At 48.6% G+C, this 10,297-nt stretch overlaps 1 pseudogene; it reads right to left on the reverse strand.

Annotated features, from left to right (window-relative positions):
• Window positions 1–3,314: 3,314 nt before the first annotated feature.
• LOC101569616 lies at window positions 3,315–3,753 on the reverse strand (annotated as a pseudogene).
• Window positions 3,754–10,297: the final 6,544 nt, after the last annotated feature.

A 10,297-nucleotide genomic window follows, 5' to 3' on the forward strand; every position in this document is an offset into this window, starting at 1 on the left:
TCCCTGCAGTTGGTCTTCTGCCCTTATGCCAGTATTTTTATGAAAGGAGTCCGGCGTTTTCTTTGCTAGGGTGGAGGGAAGGAGAAGGGAGAGAAGCCCAGAGTTGATCCAGGAGTCATCTGTGATGATTGCCTGAGATTGGAGAAAACGTCCTTCCAGAAGACAGCTGGGAGTTTCACTTTTTTTTTCTTCTTCAGTGAATTGGGCTCTGTGGTGAAATTGATAAAACATAGCTTCCTTTGTCCGAGTCCTCAGATTGTGAAATAGGAAAGGGAGAAAGACGATGGCTGTGGAATGTTTACCTGTGATCGGAGCAGCAGGGTGGAAGTAGAAGTGGGGAGGAAATGGCTGTTTGGCGGGGAGAGAGGAGCTCAGAGTCAGCGCCGCTCTGGTGGGTGAAGGAGTCCAGCAAGACGGGGCTTTGGCATGGTGGACGCAGGGATGAGCAGTGTGCAAGGGGGAAGAGGGCTCGACACCACAAAGTGCAAGCCGCTAGAGCTGTGGGTGGGGCACTTACAAGGGGCCTTTTCTGGGCCTCATGGCAACTGTTTTTCATTTGTAAAATTATAGTAATAAAAACTGACCTTTTATTATGAGAATGAGATGAGATTAATATATTAAAGGAAAGGTCTGTATAAGCGAGAGTTGGAGTTGTTAGGTCAGTGGAGCTAGATGGGAATAAATCAGGAAAAGTCTACTGGGAGACTCCAAAGCTTCCTAGGTTAGATTTATCTGAGGCTGGCCTTCAGGGTGTTCAGGGTCTCACTACTAGATCGGACTCATAGTGATCCTCCTCTTTACTGTCTCCCAAGAACTGGGATTACAAGTGCGAGCCACCGTGCCCAGTCTCAGTTGCTGTCTCAGTGTGCCCTGGGGCCGGGGCTAGTGTGGCAGGCCCCTGTACCTGCTTGCAGGCGTTTTATTTATTTATTTACTTATTTATTTATTGTACCGGGGATTGAACTCAGGACCCTGCGCTTGCCAGGCAAGCGCTTATTCTATTGAGCTATTTCCTGGGCCCGGGCGCTTTAATCAGCTGAGGTATTTGGCCAGCCCTTTATAGAGGCTTAATAGGGCTGCCAAAGGAAATATAAAGGACAACAGATGACTCACATTTGGAGCAAGGTATTGGAAGAGTACATGAGAGGAGAAAGAACAGCCCTAAGTGGGTTGTGTATGCATTATTTACATCTCGCAAATTAAATCACAAGATAGCTGATTCTACCTGCCCTAGAATCTTGCATAATGCGACTCTGCTGGTTTTTCTAAGTCCTATGATGAGGACGTTGAGTTTTGCCAACAGTGTTTCTTTCACATTTGTTTGGCTCATGCAATATTGAAGGCAAAGTGTCATATGTAAAATTACAAATAAAAAATATAATTTAAATGGGCAAAGAGGAGACAGGTACACAGATGAACACTGGCAAGCGATTTGGTGCCCAGGGCTCCATGGAAGATGTGGAGGGGACTGGCCTAGTAGACAGGGTCGGGTGTGAGCCTGGGCTCATTTGGAGAAGGCCTTCTTGGGTGGGGGCATGGTTCCCACAGGCAGAAGCGCAGGACAGCTTAATCTCGGTGGGGAGATGTAGCCTCTGCTCGCAGAGGCCCAGACAGAGTGTCGTCTCACAGGTGGGTGGGCAGGTGGGAGCCTGGGCTGAGGGCCAGGCTGCTGGGCACTGGTCCGCCTTTGGTAGGTGATGGAGCAGTGTGAGGAAACTGATGAAATGCGTTCTGGTCTGGCCTCACCGTGGCGGTCACAGGCGAGGGCGGGGAAGCAGGAAGAGGTGAGACCCACTGGGAGACAGCTTCTGGAGTCCAGAGTAGGGTGGAAAAGAGGGCGTGATGTTTTAGGAGGGATGACAGGAAGCAGATGTGGACAGTGATAGTGGGACAGGCTTCAAGAGAGGAGGATGCTTCTTACCTCCGGGAGGGAGGGAGAGGTGCTTGCGGAGAGGTGCTTTGCCGGGGGTGGGGGCGGGGGCGTTGTGCACGGTGGTCTGGCTAGCAGCTTACCTGAGGTCACTTGGAGGAACTGTGAGTGAATTGGGAGGACCATCCTGGGAGAGAGCAGAGTCAGAGAGAGGCCTGGGCTTACCAGGACTGAGGGGAGGGGTAGAAACCAAGATGCTCTCAGAGGAGACACAAGCCATGGCTCATGGAAGAGAAATGTTGCAGTTGGGGTTCCCAGGCAGGGAAGGGATGCAACCATGTGAAGAGGAAGGGTGGCTTGCTGAAGAAGTCCTCAGAAGGTGTGGACTAAGAAGAAGACTGGGGCCCTGGGGGTGGGGGGCTGGGCTTAGCCGGGAGGGTATGTTCTGTGGCCTCCCAGATGTGGTGAGGTGTTGTGACTGCCCACTCCATGCCAGTCAGGGCACGTGGTGTTTTGGGGTCAGACTTTGGATGTGCTGGCTGAGCAATGTCTTTGGTGAGGCAGGCTCTGAAGGTCGTGACTGCGGGTGAAGCGCCTGAGAGCCAGGTCGTGCTGTTGCGGAAGACCTAGGACTCCGCTTCTGAGTTTGGACAGTGAATGCAATTAATCTTGCCTGTTTTGCCTGCAGAGGTAAAGTCTCTGTTTTAAGAGCTTATGCTGAGAGCCATTTCTCATATTGTAGGCGAATGTAAGCAAGTACTCACACCATCAATATTTACGACGTAAAGCTAAGAGCTGACAGCTGTGAAGTGTCATGTGCTAGCGTGCGGCATGGATGCTGCAGCACAGAGTGGCGCGTTTCCTGTCGCCCTGCTGTCTTCACGGCGTTTTGGATTCGTACTCTTCGCTGTCAGAAAGCGTCACACTTTGTTACCTTTCCCTTCCCTGTGAGGATGTCACAGATAATGCTTTTCTGACTTTCTCACTATAGCACGTAGGACACCTTAGTATTTCAGTATTTGATATGTGTTTATTACGCACTCACGAACAAGGAACTGATAGTGAAATGGCGACACACATACGGCCCTGCCCACAGAATTCTGAGTCTTCTGGGGCAGACACACAGCAGCCACGCACGACGTGGCCACATTTGTGGTGAGTGTTGTGGTGGAAAATGAGTGTGTGCAGTGAGAGTACTGGCCTGCCTACGTGGGAGCCAGAGCAAGGGGCTTCTCCAGGGAGCTGTGATCTGCGGGCTGAGGAGGCGTGGTGGAGGTTCACACAGAGGAAGCTGCCTGCCTGTGTCAGCCCGCCCCTGCCTGGGCCCTTCCGTGGCCATAGAAGACAACGGCCCTTTTCTCTGAATGCAAGTCTCTGCCCCGCATTTTTTTTTTTTATAGTTTACACATACTTTATTTACTCAGTTGAGGGCTCTCTGATTGTATGTATAAAATGCTCTGTAGTTGATCCCAGCATTCTTCACATTGACTTCAAGAAGTTCTGTTCCGGTTTTTTTCTGTTGAAGTTGCTCAGTTGCTACTTGTTGGTGTATTTTCTTTCAGGATCAAGGTGGGTGCTTTCATAGAGAATCTTATTTTTCATTCCTTTTCTGGCAATTCTTTCCTGTATTCTTTCCTTTGCATAATTATACCTGCAATGAAACCAGCATCCTAAAGTCACCATGATAAATCCTCCTACACCAACATCACATGATCTCCTAATTCTGCTAGTTAACAAAAGTATCCGAGTCCAGCCACAACAGATCCTAATGAATCATACAGTACTGAATCCCGTGCACAGGGAATGTTTTCAACATCTAAAATTCCTAGGAGCTTAAAGGGCTTCCCCTCCGCGGGCTCGCCGGGCTCCGGGGCAGCCGCCATGGCCCCGAGTGCGCGGCTCCCGCGTGCCCTCTGCCCCGCATTTACCCTCTGGTGTCCAGATTTTGTTTTATAAGATTTTCCCACACACAGGACCACCCTGGGCAGGAGGGCAGGTGGGCAGCGCAGCGGGTTTTCTGTGGAGGGCACTGAGCTGAAGCAAGCGCTCGAATCCACCCAGTCTCTGAAGTACACAGGTGCCTTATCTGTCCTCTGGAATGTGGTATGATCCTTGAGGAAGGGAATTATGTCATCCCACTTAGCAAACAGTGATGGGAAATACTTTTTAAAAGGGCTTTAAAAATAAAGACATAGGTCCCCTTTTCTGGAAGCCACAATCATTGGCTCAAAAATATAATGAGCAGTTGGCTTCCCTTGCTCACTTACACAAAGGAATTGCGAGTTATGATGCATTTAGCTGTAGCTGGCAGCTTCCGTCAGTTGTACCAGATTTAAGAGTCTGAAGTGAAGACCCAATGTTTAGAACATACTGAGCTTTATTTTTAGTTTACAACTCTGGGGTTGGAGATGGTTTTTATTGCCCTCATTGAGAGCTTGGCTGTGACAGGCACTTTTCTCTAGGCCCCTGGTTACTCAAGTGTAATCTCAGGGCCAGCAGTGTCAGCATTACCAGGAGCCTGTAAGAAACATGAGCGTTCACACACCCCAAGTCAGACCCCGGGGGCCGTGGCCCAGCAGCCTGTGCTGTGGCTGCCCTTCAGAGGATTAGGGTACACTCTCCAGTATGAGGAAACTGTCCAAAGGGATGCAGGTTAGTGGCCTGACCCCCAGGGACTGGTTTCGTTGCAGAAATCGTGTTGGCTCACTCTAGCTTTCCCTTAGAAGCTCTGCGAGCATCCCATGCCATGGTCCACAAGCTCCTCCTGCTCCTGCCCTCCCTTCACCAGTTTCCTTGAGTCATCTCTACACCAGGACGTGCTCACAGTGCTGGGTTCAGACGGGATACTGGGGCTGCCACAGCTGAGGGCCAGGACAGTGACGGCAGACTGCGGCACATGAGATGGGCTTGCACCATGTGACAGAGCAGCACACGCGGGACTTGTGAGGACTCCCTGAGACAGGCCGCAGGCTGGAGAAACCTGGCAGACAGAAGAGGAGGCTCTGTTTGCTGCTCACTGGTGAGGGCGAGTTGTGTTCACTCCAGCTACAGAGTCTCCTCTGGATGTAACAAGAGGAGCGTGAAGGTAACTGAAGGCTTGGGCCCCTCACCAGGTCTGTGCCCTGGGGCAAGCCACCCTCTTTGTACTGAGCTGTCTGTTAATGGCAGGGGAAGATTCTGTGTCAGAGTAGCTGTGAGGGTCAGACTCAGTGCTTTGTGAATCCTGGCGCCTGGGCCATATCAGTTACTCTCACAGGAGTGAAAGTCAGTGTTTCTGAGGAGCTGAGTTCAGGAGTGAGAGCTGGGATGTAGCAGACAATTTGTTTATGCATCAAAGTATTTTATAGTCATATTTTTTTTTCTAACCATAGAAATTGTGCATCAGCTGCTGTCATCACTGGAAATCCTGCTTGGTTCAGGCAGATCATGGTGTCCTGAGTCTTCCTCACTGTGCTAGCCTCCTCATGTCCTGGGCCTCCCCACATTGACCATTCCATTGACCAGTCCTGGGTCAGGACTGGACCCAGGCCTTGCTGCACTTTTGTACCTCATGTTCTTGACGATGTCACCCATTCTCTTGGATTTGGGTAGTGCGATAGGTGGATGGCTCCCAGACTCGCTCTCCTGTGTGGGCCTCATCCTGGAAGCCCATTACATTTAGCTTCCAGGTCCCCACTCAGATGGATCCCCTGACCCTGATGTGTCCCACACTGAGCTTCCAACCTTTGCCCCAAACTATTCCTTGTACTTTTCCTCACTTCATTTAATGGCAGCTCCTTCCTGTTCTTGGCTCTGTGGCTTTTTCTTTTGTGCCCTACTACAGCAAATCCTTCTATCTGTTGCTGGAGTCTGAATGTCTCCCCATCTTTGCCTTTGGCTTCTTCACTGTGCTTTAGTCATGCCCCACCTAGCTATGCTGTAACTTTGCATCTTAGTGCCAAAAGTGTCCAGCGGATGAGCCCAGCATGCTCTCCCTGGAAGCCTGAGGTGTAACCTCCTCTCACCCACCCTGTCACATGGTTACAGTAAAATAAACTTGATGCACTCAAGAGAAGTCCAAGATTAGGCAGCCAGGGAGGGCTTTCTTGTCATCCGTGGTGACCTGAGGTGATAAAAGAGGGTGAGGCAGTGCTTGAGTAGAGAGCCTGACTTTGCCCTCTTAACTGAACTCACTCCTATGCTAATAAAACATTTGCAGTCATTTATTTGTCTCCCTCCCCCAGTAAGTTGTATGCTCTGTAAAGAACTCAGTGAGGGTGAACCTCTTAGAGCTTTCAATGATAACAAACAGCCGGCGGTGGCACCCATGCTGTAGGCTCGCCACCACTGCTGTGTGTGTATAAATCTGCTTCTGTAGCCCTTGCTCCATGAACAGTTCCTGGCACACAGTAAAGGTGCTCAATAAATGCTTGTTGAGTGAATGAGTAAAGTTCACCTTGGGAAAACATGTTTTTAATTCTTCATGGTATAGAAGTTTGGTAATGTGAAAATCACCTGAATTTTTCATCTGAGATGGATTACTTGTAGCAGAAATCTTTAGGGTGAGGGTGATGGACTGTCCTGGTCAACACTGAAAACTTTCTTTTATGTTTTACTAATGTGATGTTAGAAAAGACTACCCATTAGCATAATTTATAGTTTTTAATCTCTAATGAGGATTAATGAGTTTCTTGTCACTTATATTTCTATATTTTATCTTTTGTGGGATTTCTTTTTAGATTTTTCATTACACATATGAGCTCTTATTTTTAGTAAGGATACACACACACACACACACACACACACACACACACAGAGTGAAATACCCCTTAGACTTTCCCCTGTCTGTATATACCCTAGTTACTTTTCTCTCATTGCTGAGACAAAATACCCAACACCCCAAAGTAAGGAAGGAAGGACAGCTTTATTTAGCTCACAGTTTGTGGCAGTTTTGGTCAATAATCAGCTGCCTCCAAAGCAGGGTGGATGGCACGCAGGCATCATGGGAAAGAAATAGTTTGTGGTGGACAGAAGGAACCAAAGCAAGAGGCAGCCGCAGCGCTCTCTGTCCCTTCTGCCTTGTCCAGGCCACTTAGGCAGCACACGTGCTCTCAGTCCTAGTGCCCCAGTCCTACACTGCACCCTGAATCCCAGTGTCACGTGCTGTAGATGGAGCCGCCTCTGAGAAATCCCCACCTACGGCTGCATGACACTTTGGGGGACATCTAGGCACAGCCATAACAATATGTTTTAGATTTTTTTTTATTTTTATTTTTTTATTTTTTTTTAGATTTTTTTTTGTAATACCGGGGATTGAACTCAGGACCTTGTACTTGCACTTATGCCTGCTGAGCTATATATATAGCCCACCATTTTTGTCTTTTTGAGACAGGGTCTTGCTGTGCAGTTCAGGCTAGCTTTGAGCTCACTTTGTAGCCTAGGCTGGTCTCACTCGCAATGATCTTCCTACCTCAGCCTCCTGAGTGCTGAGATTACAGGTGTGCACCGCCTCACCTGGGGCTGTTTTGAGATTTTTAATACTCAAGGTAAGCAACTATTTTATTCCATAAAAACATATATGGAATGATCTCCTTTAGCATATCAAGTAAGTGAATTTTAATATTTAAAAAGTGAATGTGGATACACAATACCTTGTTAAATTCCTACAAGTTTTTTGTGTAGTTTGCTGAGAAAAATCCTGAAGTAATTGCAAATCATGTGTGAATTCTTAGGTTTGGGTTGACATACTTTGTTTTAAGTGTGTGTTTAAAATCTCAAGAAGGGCTACTTATCTTTCTTTCTCAAAGGTCAGATGTTTACTTGCCTATCCAGCAGTTAGTGGGCTCATGGTGTGTACAGCGTTTCTCTGGTGGGGACGCTCAAGGGACAACCTCTGCTTGCTGTGTGGATGGGGCAGGCACCCTGATGAGGGGGCACATAGGTGGGTGGGGACCAGGGACTGGCAGGCACATGGGCCGGGAGTCCTGGCCTGAGGGTTTGTGGGAGTGCTCTTCAGGGTGCTTGAGGCCAGGGAATGTGACTCAAGGAAGACGCTTGTGGCCACAGACGTGGACAGTGCAAGGCTCGGGGCTCAAGTGACCAGGGAATGCCAGGTCCCAAGGCCAGGGGACACTGAGGGGCTAAAAGGTGCCGTGGGAGCCTTCACCTCGGGATGAAGCAGGGGATGAGGAACCGCGGTGTGGGCGGAGGCCCATGCGGAGCCCGCTGCTGCTCCTGTGGGGAGAACAGCCAAGCACAGCTCGACTGTGAGGAGCGGATGGAGGTTAGTCCATTTCATGTTGCTCGGTTTTCTGCAAGTCATCTTTTGCAGAATTTCAGTGTACATGTCCTTTTTTTTCTTATGTGTATGAGTCTTAGTTTTCGTGAGGATCAGCAGCCCTTAAGGAAATCTTTCGGGGAGCCTGCGGCTGAGCAGTCTCACGTGACAGTGGGCTTGCTCTGGGTAGAAGCTGCTGCCTTTCCCTGAGGCTGAGCATGCGGAAGGGAGGGGAGGAACAGATGGGCTCAGCACTGCACCTCTGGGGCTCAGGTGCCCAGGGATGCCACACGGGACCAGGGTGCCCCATGCTGCTGTCTGGAGCGCGAGTCGGGAGGTATGATGGGGTGTTGGAGTGCATGAGGGCTTACAGGCATGTGTGCTGGAAGAGGGCAGAGGAGATGCACCGAGGCGACGGGTGGCACAGACACAAGGTCGCGGGATCTTCGTCTGTCTTGAGAGCCATGTAGCAGGTTGACCCAGCAGGCGTCTCTGTGGTTCTCACACCATCCGCACCAGTGGGGACTGGGCAGCGCTGCTGACAGGTGCATTCCTGGCTGTTCCAGCAAGTGCTTTCCAAGGCTGCTGATGAAAGGAGTCCATGCTGGCTGGAGGCGTGGTGCAAGGCGAGGTCCCTGCCCATGCTGCCTCTCTGCTCCCTTTACCCAACGCTTTGGATTTGAGGAGTTGCAAGCGGACTTTGTAAAGTCGAGAGCTGGGAAGGGCGCCTGATGAGTTGGGAAGCTAGGGTTAGGGTTCAGAACAATTTTGAAAGATTATAGTAATGAGCAAACAAACATAATTGTTTAAATGTAGGCTGTTCTCTTCGATTCTGAAAATTACATGTTTAAGCGTAGGATGGGGGACTCTTAAAAGTACTTTTGAAGCCACAGATGTCACGTGACTGCTTAAAGCAATGAAAAGAACCTCCTCCTGTTAATAGAAACAGTGTTGGCTCAGGGGAGGGAGGTGTTTTAACTGTAATCATTAAAGAACCAAAGTGTGGCGTTTAAAGAGGGGTATTGATGTGGGTGGTGCTGGCTGGAGGTGTAAATTAGAAGGTAAGTTCTTTGGACAGCATGTCACCTGAGGACTACTTGGTGGAGCTGGAGTATTTAGCTGAGTGAAAAGGGAGGGGGCTGTGTAAGGTACTGAGCTTCAGTTGTGTGCAGTGCAGCTGTGCGGAGGAGGCCTCAGGACACCTTCATTTGGAAGACAAGGCTTGGATCTGTAAGCAGTAGACACAGGAACACACAGCTTAACTCACCCAGAAAGGTGTGTCTGTATGCTGTTGCTGTATGCTTGAAAGGCCGCAGCCTATGGGTCTGGGTGGGTTGCTGGCCTGTGTGGCATCTGTGTGGACCTCGAGCGTGGCTACCACATGGATCCCAGTGTGTACCACACGTTAGAGGCCCAGTCACACCTCCTGCACAGGCCTAAAGGGAAGTCCCTGCCTGTGCTGCTTCAGTCTGAGGACATATTCTTTCCTGTTTTGCTGTCTTATCACCTTAAGATTGCTATGATGTAAACTGGAGACAGTGCTCTCTGGTGTTCAGTGGCCTAAACTGAGAACATAATTGTTCATTTCATATGTAAGCTAAACACAGACTTCTGCTGGATAAACTGGAGTCTGTCAGTTACGTGCACTAGGAAACAACTTGAGCCAAAATAGCAATTGATACTTTAGTGCAGGTGAGCCCGGGACTCCAGGGAGTTCTCTTCTAAGAGCAGGTGAGTATTAGCATCATTTGCTGTTTCTTGTTTTCATTGTCATTTGTCACTTTTTTATTTTTTATTTTTTTGTCATAATTTTATTGATAAATAGCAATGAGACAGTTTCAAATCAAATCGGTAGGATAGTTTCAATAATTAACACACTGCATACATTGTTCTTAGTGGTTAATTGCTGTACCAGATGTGGACTTGATATCCTATTTAAAAACACCATTAGAACAAATTCTATTCATTAAGAGAATGTAACTATGTATCTGTCCTAACCACTTTGAATACACAGATACAAAATGGACATTCATCTGTATACCCTTTTTTTTGTTAAATTCCATCATTTAAATATCATAGGTGTGTAAACTCAGCAAAATATTCTAAAACAGTCCAGTAGCCCATAATAGTATTGGGTCTTCTGCTTAACTGGCAATGTCAGAAATTGTTGA

This window comes from Octodon degus, unplaced genomic scaffold (genome assembly GCF_000260255.1).
Source record: "Octodon degus isolate 3935 unplaced genomic scaffold, OctDeg1.0 scaffold00056, whole genome shotgun sequence".
Lineage (NCBI taxonomy): Eukaryota > Metazoa > Chordata > Mammalia > Rodentia > Octodontidae > Octodon > Octodon degus.